Source organism: Chiloscyllium plagiosum, chromosome 9 (genome assembly GCF_004010195.1).
Source record: "Chiloscyllium plagiosum isolate BGI_BamShark_2017 chromosome 9, ASM401019v2, whole genome shotgun sequence".
NCBI lineage: Eukaryota > Metazoa > Chordata > Chondrichthyes > Orectolobiformes > Hemiscylliidae > Chiloscyllium > Chiloscyllium plagiosum.
The window spans coordinates 63,170,106-63,182,232 of record NC_057718.1 but is presented as its reverse complement, the minus strand read 5'-3'; positions in this window follow the sequence as shown (position 1 = coordinate 63,182,232).

Below are 12,127 nucleotides of genomic sequence, written 5' to 3'. Positions count from 1 at the left end.
GTGTATGGGATGAGCTGCCAGAGGATGTGGTGGAGGCTGGTACAATTGCAACATTTAAGAGGCATTTGGATGGGTATATGAATAGGAAGGGTTTGGAGGGATATGGGCCGGGTGCTGGCAGGTGGGACTAGATTGGGTTGGGATATCTGGTTGGCATGGACAGGTTGAACCGAAGGGTCTGTTTCCATGCTGTACATCTTTATAGCTCTATGATTCTATACTGATTTTTTACTCACAATAATATGGATGGGATGGGTTCTAGTTCTGTTCTGCCGATGTTGTGGCATGGAGCCCAGCAATTGTGATCGTCCTCGATCACTGCCATCTTGGATTGCCCCCAGATATGTCCTATTATCCAGCAGATGTGGATCCTGTGTTTTTGCCAAAGTGACACTAACTGTACCCATCTTCAACATAGTCCCTACCATTTTCTAGTCACACTTCATGTCCAAAGAATGGAAAGTAATGATAAGAAGTGTAGTTCACAGTGGACACCATCGACACTGAGCTCCAGCTGGCTACCAGATATACCCCAGAACCTCCATGTCCCCTTTTATTTCATACTACCCCAACTACCCCTTCGACCCATCACCCTGTCCTCCATTATACTGAAATGATGCCCACCCTGTTCCTCTATACTTAGTATGTGTTGATTACAATGAAGGTCACCGCCAAAAATCCCTTCTTGTAGTTTACTGACAAGCAGCCTACCTGTGCGTCTGCACAAAAAACACAAGTATGTCACAGTATTGACAGTTTTTTTACACTGACTGAAGAGACAATAAGCATGGTATGAGAGGCAAGACAAGGCATGCCACTAGGTGAACAATCTCTAAGAGAGCAAGAAAGCAGCCGGCTCCAATCTCGGAGTTAGATGCCTATCCCTGCTTGCAAAACATCCTAGCAGCAGCCTCTCCATGCTAGCTGTCCATGTGTCATGTTGATCAGTGTTTCTTAAACTGCCTGCTGGTGGATTGGACAGGTGCCATGAAGGGTTAGTAGTGTTTGATGTTAATGTCTGTGGATGAGAAGTGTGTGCAAGCTGGTGCCCATGGATCATGCTCTGAGATACTGTTTCGTGCTGAGCAATATGGAGACTCCTTACAGCCAATGGTGAGCTGAAATCCCCAGGCGCCCACTTTGATTTCTATTTCTCAACATCTATCTTGTTTGGCCTGTTTGGTAACATAGGAAGCAGAATACTAATGAGGCAAGTTGTGACATTAATAAGCTTTTAACAAGCTATAATTTCTTTAATTGGCAACTTGCCATCACATAGGAAGAGACTCATCTCCTCACTTCGCAAAAGCACAAAAAGTGGAACAAGATGCTACCGCTTTTGGCCTTGCCAGATTTCTTGTCTGATTCGGCTACAAACATACCACAGCCCACATCACTCAGATTCCTATGATTCCACCACATAAGATCATAAAACATAGGAGCAGAAATAGGCCATTGAGTCTGCTCCACCATTCAAAGAGATCATTGCTGATCTAATTATCCTCAAATCCAATTTCTACCCTTTTCCTCATACTTCTTGATTATACCTTACTTCATATCTTACTGATTAAAAATGTTTCTTAAATATTCTTACTCAGCCAACCTCAACAGGTCTCTACAATAAGAAATTACGTAGATTCCCTATCCTCTGAGAGAAGATATTCCTCCTCATCTCTGTCTTCATTGGGTGATCCCCTATTCTGAGATTATAGACTGTGGTCATAGACTCTTCCACAACCGCTCAACAGCTCCCCTGTTAAGCTCCCTAAGATTGTTCTATGTTTTACTAAAACCATCTCTCATTCTTCTAAACTCCATTGAGTACAGGCCCAATTTACTCCATGTTCAAGATGGTGGCACAGTAGGGCTCCTGAGTCACAGATCATCCACTCAGACCACTTTTATTTCTTCTTTTGTTGCTTTTTTCTTTTTTGTTTAGCTTTTTTCCCCTACTTACCTTCTGGAGGGAGCATAGCCTGGGCAACAGCTGGAGGCCCACAGTGTGGACTTTGGCAGTCAACCATGAGGTGGCTGGTGTGCCCGAACAGAATTCTGGCGCTCAAAAATATTGCAGCTTCTTCAAGGTCTAGATTGTGGAAGTGGCTGGGGGTCTGGAACAGTACGAGAGCAGGACTCTAGCGGACTGTGGTGAGGTGGCTGGTGAGCCCAGATAGCAGCTTGGAGGTGTGGAGCTCGAGAGATCAAGTCAAATGCAGGAGAGAGATCGAGCCCAATGCAAGAGAGACAGAGAGAGAGAGAGAGAGATGGAACCCAGCATGAGGAAGAGACTGAGCTCAACACAAGGGAGAGATCAATCCCTCATGGTGAGTGTGAGATTGAGCTCAGCATGGGGGAGAAATCGGTTTCGGGGGGGGTTTGCAAGATTGAATTCAATGTGGGGAGAGATTGATCCCTCATGGCGTGTGCAAGCTGTCATGGTGAAAGCCCAGCATGGATGACTATAAGCCCATGGCTGAAGAAAGACTGTATTGCTGAACTTTTAACTTATTTCTTTATTGATCTACTTTCTACCTATGATTTTGTACCTATGTATCTTGTACCTGAAGTGGCGCCATTAATTGTAAACTTTTCACTGTATTCCTGTTTCCCTGTACTTGAGTACATGTGACAGTAAAACCTAATTCTAATTCAACTGTTCCTTGTGAGAAAATCAGTCCAAACCCGGGATTAATTTACTGAACCTTCTACGGACTACCTCCAATGTCAGTATATCTTTCCTAGATAACAGGACCAAAGCTTCTCTCAGTATTCCAAATGAATTCTGACTGGTGCATAGCATAGATCTAGCCACTCTTCCCTATTTTTATACTCCATTCCCTTTGAATTAAGGACGAACATTTGACTTGACTTTCCTATTACCTGCTGAACTTGGATGAACATTTTGCGAATCATGTATGATGACCCCAAAATCGTATTCCGTTGCAAGCTTTCTGCAGTTTATTTCCCATTTCAATAATATTTAACTCCTCTATTCTTCCCACCAAACTTAATTTTCTTACATTACATTCCACTTGTCAAGTTTTGCCCACTCACTTAAAGTTTACAGAGAGATATGCACAGGTTGAGTGATCTTCACCACTTGCACCCCACATATTTTTGTATCATCTGCAAACCAGGCAATAGTACAAAGTACATTCAATTCTGACATCCAAATCATTAGTATTTTGTGGTGCCCAGCATTTATTTGTGTGGCACTCCACCAGACACAAACTAAAATCCTGAAAATACATCTGTTATCCTGTCTGTCAATCCTCTATACATGCTAATATACTATTATGTCGCCTTATGTGCAATACCTTATCAAACGTTTTTTGAAAATCCAAACTATTAAAAGATTAAGATGACAATGGCAGAGTAGACAGCATCTGGTCTCTTGAGACCAAAGGTCATCCATTCCATCTGCTTTTCCTTGTATTTTTTCTTTCCTCGTCTTTTTTCTCTTTCTTTAAATTTTTTAGTTTGTGTTTTTTATATGCCTTCCGGAGAGAACTGAGTCATGGAGGCAGCGTGGCAACAGTGTCAGATTCTGGAGTTTGGAGTGTGGTAGTGGCTGGGGCCAGGGGACTTTGGCAATTGGCAGAGGAGCAGCCGGCGAGCCCAGATGTCATTCACTGGCAGAACGGCTGGTGAGTCCAGATGGCGGCTAGAGGTGAAGCAAGTGGCAAGCCCGGATGGCAGTCCATGACAAAGTTGCTGGCAAGTCCAGATGGCAGTTGGTGGTGAGGGACCCAGTCCAGCGTTGGGGAGAGCATGGTCTTGTGGGGAAAGCCCAGCATGGAGTGATTGCTAGCCCAAGGTTATAAGAGTGTAATGTTGAACTTTTAACGGTATTTCTTTATTTTTCTACTTCGTACCTCAGATTTTGTGCCTTGGTATTCTTGTACCTAAGATGGCACTGGGAATGGTGACTTTGTACACTTTTCACTGTACTCCTGTACTTATGTATTTGAGTACATATGACAATAAACCTAATTCTAATATATTACATCTACTGGTCCTCCCTTATCTGTCCTGCTTGTCCTGAGACTTGAGGGATCCAAGAGTACATAACCACAGATTCCTGAGTCTAACGGAATAAATTCTTTGTTAGCTGAGGAATAGATTTAGCAGCAGAGATGTTATACTAAAAAGTGTCAAACACTAGTTAGATTATAACTAATACATTACAAGAAGGATGTGAGTGCATTAGAAAGTGAATATATCAGCTTTACAATGCTGCTACCTTGAAGTCTATGTATGAGGGAAGATTGTAAAGAGTGGAATTAGGATTGTTTTCTTTGAAACAAGATCATAGAAGATTATGTTGGAGTGGTACAGAACTTTGATTAGTACACAGCCGGAGTACAGTGTGCAGTTCTGGTCACCTTTCTTATAGGGAAGATGTGAATGCACTGGATGGTTGCAAAGAAATTTACCAGGATATTGCCTGGGACGGAGCATTTCAGTTATGAAGAAAGTCTAGATGAGCTTGGGTTGTTCTCTCTGGAGTACAGAAAGTTGAAGGGGGACCTGACAGAAACATATATGATAATGAGTGGCACAGACAAGGGGAATGAGAAGCAGCCGTTCCCAGTATTCGATGAGTCAATAACAATGGGGCATAATTTTAAAGTGAAAGATAGCAGGTTTAGAGAGAATTAAGGAAAACCTTTTTTTCACCCAGAGTGTGGTGGGGGTCTGGAATTCACTGCCTGAGAAGGCAGTAGAGGCAAGAAATCTCACAATGTTTAAAAAGTACTTGGATAGGCACTTGAAGGCACAATCAAGGCTGTGGGCCTGGTGTGGTAAAGTAGGATTCGTGTAGGTAGTAGGTACTTTTGATGATACAGACTCAATGGGCGAAAGAGCCTCTTCCATGCTGCATGACTCTATCATTGTAAAGGATGGGGGATGATTAATTAAGGTACATAAAATTGTAATAGGCCTGGATAGAATGAATAGGAAGGTCCTATTCCTTTTAGCAGAAATCATTAATCAGGAGTCATAGACTTCAAGCAATTGGTCTCGAGATTGGAGGGATATTGAGATAAAATGATTTCACCCAGTGGATAACTGCGTTGGTATCTCACTGCCTCGAAGCAAACCTCTTGACATTACAAAATACTTAGATATGCATTTGAAGTGCTGTAACACATAAAGCTGTGCATTAAGAAGCAGAAAGTAGGAAGAAGCTAGATAACTCATTTTCGATTGACTCAGGTATGATGGACTAATTAATCCCCTTTTGTGCAGTAAATTTTCTGATTCTATTTTTCAATAACTTCCTATCGCAGAGTATTTCACGTGCCAATAATCCAACAAGAAACTCTTGCAAGCTTTTCCCTTATTCTTAACAAGCAATTAATTTTCATGATGACTTGTCAATGATTCCCAAAACAAGAAAAACAGCATTTCCCTCTTCAATCTATGAAATGTTTTAATGTAAGGTCACCCCTCAGCCTCCAATGCTCCAGGGAAAACAGCATCAGCCTATTCAGCCTCTCCCTATAGCTCAAACCATCCTAGTCTGCATAACATCCTTGTACATCTTTTCTGAACCCTTCCAAATTTCACAACATCCTTCCTATTGGAGGGAAACCAGAACTGCACGCAATATTCAAAAAGTATTCAAAAACCAATGTCCTGTACAGCCGGAACATGACCTCCCAACTCATAAAGCCAATGCTCTGACCAATTAAGGAAAGCATACTAAACATCTTCTACACCATCCTATCCACCTGAGAATCCACTTTCAAGGAACTATGAACCTGCACTCCAAGGTCTCTTTATTTGGCAACACTCCCCAGGACCTTACCATTAAGTGTGTAATTCCTGCCCTGATTTGCATTGTCGAAATTAAACTCCACCTGCCACTCCTCAGCCCATTGGCCCATCTGATCAAGATCCTATTGTACTCTGAGGTAAGCTTCTGCGCTGTTCACTACACTTCCAATTTTGGTGTCATCTGCAAACTTACTAACTATACCTGCTATGTTCACATCCAAATCATTTATATAAATGACAAAAAGCAATTGACCCAGCACTGATCCTTGTAGCATATCACTGGTGACAGGTCTCCAGTTTGAAAAGCACCTCTCCATCATCACCCACTGTCTTCTATCTTCGAGCCAGTTCTGTATCCAAGTGGTTAGTTCTCCTTGTATTCCATGTGATCTAACCTTGCTAACCAGTCTACTATGAGGAATCATGTCGAACGCCTTACTGAAATCCATATAGATCACATCCACTGCTCTGCCTGCATCAATCCTCTTTGTTACTTCTTAAAAAAACTTAATGAAGTTAGTCAGAAATGATTTCCCACACACAAAGCCATGTTGACTATCTCTAATCAGTCCTTGTCCATCCAGGTACATGTAAATTCTTGACTCACGGTGGCTCAGTGGTTAACACTGCTGCCTCACAGCGCCAGGGACCCGGGTTCAATTCCAGCCTCGGGCAACTGCTGTGTGGAGTTTGCACATTCTCCCCATGTCTGTCTGGGTTTCTTCCGGGTGCTCTGGTTTCCTCCCACAGTCCAAAGATGTGCAGGTTAGGTGAATTGGCCATGCTAAATTGCCCATAGTGTTAGGTGGATTAGTCAGGGGTAAATATAGAGGGGTGGGTTTCTCTTCGGAGGGTCGGTGAAGACTTGTTGGGCCAAAGGGCCTGTTTCCACACTGTAGGTAATCTAATAATACTCATTTATTTGACACAATTAATACGATCACAACAAAATATACTATAAATTAACTATTCACACTAGTAATCTATCTTATGCTTTAACTTAACTCTGGATGATCACATACCACCACATTAGAACTTGGCCATGCTGCATGTGGTGATATTGTCTGGTCGTCTTCTCTAATTGATCTCAGGGATACCTTCCCAGTGGTTGGTCTCGAGTTATTGCACTGAGGGTGGTGTTGCAATGATTCTTATACTGCAAAATCTTCTTGCCTTCTTGGGAGAGACTTTAATGTCTTCCAATAGATCAATCAGGCTAGATCATCCTCATCGATTGGACCCAACCAGGCCTTGGCATGTTGATGGCAGGGTGGTCCTTAGGCATTCCTGGAGGTGCTCGGTGTACGTAACCTCCTCCAAATTATGTGAGGTACCTCCATGTCTGATATTCACCTTGATGTTTCCGATCACCCTGGGGATGACATTCCATTGACTCCATTCAAACCCAAATTGGGGTGTGTATTGTAGGGTCTGCAGCTACCAGGTTGGTTGCAAACTGTCTGTTGGTGGCTGCAGCCTTTCTGGATTCTAAGCATGTTTACTAGCACAGTCACTTTGATCAAGGCTTGCCTTAGTTTCTCAGTATCCCTTAGTTATTGTCCAATCTTGGTAAATCCATCATAAATTCATCATGTCTGTCTACATGTCTATATCAATAAATCTAAAATTGTGTTAGCCTTTCTATGGCTTTATCTACATGCATTTGTACTTTTATGGATTGTGCATTTGAAGTCCTAAGTCTTCACCTCATTTATATTTTTTCAGTCCTTTTCATTAAGTATGTACTTGCATTCTTTGATACTCTGATTCTTTTACTTTCCATGATACTACTTTTCTTATCTAAATGGGTTGTATTTCCCATATTTCTGGCTATTCCCCACACCTATGTCACCTGTAGACAGAATGTAATTTAGAGAGAATGTAAGGAATTTAAAATTATATTGTGCCTTTCAAAGAGCAGTTTTTGCCCTAATTTTGATAGCAAAGGCCCTGTTACACAAAATGGTTCTTTGCGGGAGCTGACGGCATGGTTGAGTTAAACTTCAGGAGGAAGTTCAGAGGTGGCCATGGAGGCATATGGTCTCTTTATTGGGATAGTTAGAAGGCTAACTTCAGTTGTCTAAGACTTTGGTCCAGTTTCATAAAAGTCTGTTCAGTCCTTTTGCCCTCACACCTCAACCCCCCCATCCCACCCCAATGCCCCACCCATGCAAGCACACACTCGTATGTTACCACAATGCAAACTCATATGCCTCATCCCACCTTACAGCCCCACGATACCTCATGTTGCCATGCCACCTCCATAGCCACGTGTCCAGTATCCACTGCAGGTGGTCTTTAGGTGCTGGGGGAAATGAAATAGGAAAAACTTCCTACAGTCAAATAGGGCTCTCACTCATGCACATGTGATACAGAAATAAACTCCTAATTATGATATCTATTTGAAGATTTTAAAATCCTTCAAATGGGTTGATATGTTATTAACACAACCTTCTATTCAATGTTATGATATCCTAATTGGAGGAAATGTAAACCAAAATAACCACATTTACCTAAATGAATGAAAAAACTACCAAACAAGATTTCACATTTTGTAACTTTTACTTTAACAGAGATCACAAACAACATAAATTAAACAAGAAGTAGCACACCTATAGTACTTCAAATAAGAGAGTTCCACATTAGTCAATAAAACAATTATGTATTATGCATCTTCAAATATTTACGTAACTTGCTGCATGAATGTGGAACCGTGTAGGAATATTGACAATATACTGTTTTTTCTCAGATCAGATAGGTCAGCAATCTGATTTGATAAAAGCTTTCACCTTCAACATTTAATAGGTACACTTATAATTTGCCAACTGCATTTTAATAAACTCTCTCTCTCTCTTTCAGGCCAAGGTGGTCTTGATGGTAAATTGGTGAAGGGACCAATATATTTCTAACCACTGCTGACAAAATATGCTGTTCTTTGCATCACTAAGGTATCTCACATCATACCTCAAACAGCTTGTGTCTCTTTTTCTGAAAATCATTAAGCAAAACTGACCTCCGAAGAGGTGGTTTGCTTCTTCTCCTCACAAGATGTTTTTGTCTTTCTCTTTCTCACTCTGTATGCTTCCCTTATATCTGAAGCTCTACTTTGTCTGCTAGCCATAAGGTTTAATTAACTTATTTCCTGCTGGTTCTCTTTCTAGATCAAGTTTTATCAGACCACATGGACCACTGCTTCCTATTACCCAAGGAAATTGTAATTAATCTTTTTACAATGGATGCAAACCCAGATTCCTGATGAAGGGCTTTTGCCCGAAATGTCGATTCTCCTGCTCCTTGGATGCTGCCTAACCTGCTGTGCTTTTCCAGCATCACATCCTTGATTCTGATCTCCACCATCTGCAGTCCTCACTTTCTCCATTATTTAAAACAACTAGATTCACCACATTTCTCCAAAAACTATATTGGCTGGAAAGGGGTGGGGCATTTATAGGCTCCAACTGACTCTGTAAAATCCAGTCTCTACTTTGCAGCCTTTTGTCCTCTTTGTTGATTATGAATTCCCCTATTATTCTTATCATCAGTAAGTTTTAAGGTTACGTTCCCATGAACCAAGTCCAAATCATCAGTAAAAATCAAGAAAAGTGAATCTGGGATCACAAATCATCCCGAATACATAAATTTTCACATTATCTAATGCCAGGAACATCCAGTTATTCTAAATTTTTGGCTCTTGAACATCAAACAATTTTCTATCTGGTTCTTAACAGTCGTAGTGGACTTAAAACATTTACTCTATTTCTCTCCCTGAGATGCTGCCACACCTACTGAGTTTCTCCAGTATTCTTGGTGTTTATTTCAGATTTCCAACATCCACAGTATTTTATATCTATTCTATCCATAGTGCCAAACTTCTTCACATACTATATTTAGGTATTTTCTAATGAGCTTTTGTGAGGCTTCTTCTAGAATGCCTTCAAAATAAATATGCATTTTATTACACTATTCAATCATTGACTTCACTAAAAACCAAATTCTGTTTATCAATGTTAGCTGTCTTTGTTAACCCTATTCATTTCTAATACCAGGTTATTTCATCTCAGATTTGAGATTCCAAAAGTTTACTCACAATTGATACTAATTGATTACTAACTTGTGTACAGTTATGAAGTTAATCTGCTTATTTTAACAAAGGTGTTTACATTCCAGGCTCTCCAAGAGCACATTCATTATGGAACACTAGAAAATTGTAAACAAAGCCAGTGTCACCACACTGCATTCTTTCAAAAGGCTGAAGACATGCCATCAGAGTCAGGCAATATGTCCACATTGAATTAAGTAGGAACAAGGAATTTCCAATGTTTCGCATTTTTAAAATAATCTTATAACCTTTGAGTGGAGGGAATAAAGACACATAAGGGTAATCTTTTTTGGACTGAGTCAACCCATGGCATAAGTTATTAGTTGGAGTTACAATCAAACGTTTACTTTTAAAACCACCTCCCAAAAACAGCTGAAGATATGAGTTTGAAACTTTGCAGCAAAGACAACACAGCATTTTGAACCTTAGTGAGAATGGAAAGAATAATAATTATTAGAACAGCATGTACTCAACAGCTTTAAAAAATATTAAATTACCAACTTTTTCTCAGAATTAAGTAGCTTCTTTCAACCTGCTTCTTAAATAGTCATAGAGATGTACAGCATGGAAACAGACCCTTTGGTCCAACCCGTCCATGCCGACCAGATATCCCAACCCAATCTAGTCCCACCAGCCAGCACCCGGCCCATATCCCTCCAAACTCTTCCTATTCATATACCCATCCAAAATGCCTCTTAAATGCTCAAATTTTGTACCAGCCTCCACCACATCCTCTGGCAGCTCTAACTCAGATCCTCCAACCCTGGCAACATCCTTGTAAATCTTTTCTGAACCCTTTCAAATTTCACAACATCTTTCCGATAGGAAGGAGACCAGAATTGCACACAATATTCCAACAATGGTCTAACCAATGTCCTGTACAGCCGCAACATGATCTCCCAACTCCTGTACCAATAAAGGAAAGCATACCAAACGCCTTCTTCACTATCCTATCTACCTGCGACTCCACTTTCAAGGAGTTATGAACCTGCACTCCAAATATTATATTTCATATTTTTTCACAGAATCCCTACAGTGTGAAAACAGCCACCATATTCATCACCATTCATGTCATTATCAGCTATATTATTCCAAAAATATTTATGTCTGTGCATTCAATATTGCTGACAATCACTGTTCTGATTTCATTTCAGATCTTTACAGTCTACTCATATCGGATTAATAATGTCAGAGGTAGTATTTTGCCTCCTTTGATTACCCTCCAATCATCTAGTCATTCTATTATCTTTTAAGTGTTTGTCTTCACAAAGACATCCAACGGTTGATTAAAGTTGGTTGGATCACTATAAATCACTGCAGTGTGACCATTTTATGAGCCAATCTCAGCAACAGCATCAACAATGTGCGTGATTATGAACATATCCCAGATGAGAAGACATTTTCTCCACATAATCCTTCTGGTTGGAAGCTTGAAACTTTTCTCAACCATTTTTGAAGTCATCTTCACTCATCCATCCTTTATCATGAATATGAACAACTAGTCCTTTTGAAAATTGCTGTTTTTGGATTTTTTTCTCTTGAATATCAACATCAATTTAATTTTTGTCCTGTTGGACACAGACAATAACACAATTGTGAATTTTCTCTTTTCATGGGCCATTATCTTCATTAATACTACTTTCTCACCAAATTTGCTTACCATTTGACTGGCTTGCATGTCAAATGGGAGTCTCATCCATATTTCCAATGTAGGCCAATCTCTATCCTCTCTTTTGTTGATGTTTGTTATTTTTATGACGCGGAGGTCGAACTCCAATGATAATTCAAACCCAGAAAAGATCACCTCAGAATCTGTTAAAATATGTGCCAGTGACTACAACTCCTAATTTCCACTAGTTAAACAAAAATAACAGATTATTTTCCTAACTCTAATAGTGAACACTAAACTATTAACAAACCACTCTTTCCCCTAAGTAACCACAATCCCTTAACTGAACACAATCCCATCAAAATGCTGGTCCAATTGCGCAATTATTAAATATTACATTAAGTTAATCTCAAGTCTCGTATGCTATCTTCCTTCTGATCTTCTGATTCTGCTGTCTTCTCCCTGGATCTTCTTTCTTTATACTGCAAAATCTTTTTACATAAAAAGATATCTTTTGATAGATAGTGCCTTCTGTTTCTTTGAGAGCTTTTCATATTAGATGGGCAGTTAGTTCTAAGGCAATTGCTCTGAAAATTTTCAAAATGCCTGGTTTTACACCCCCCCAATATCGTTCC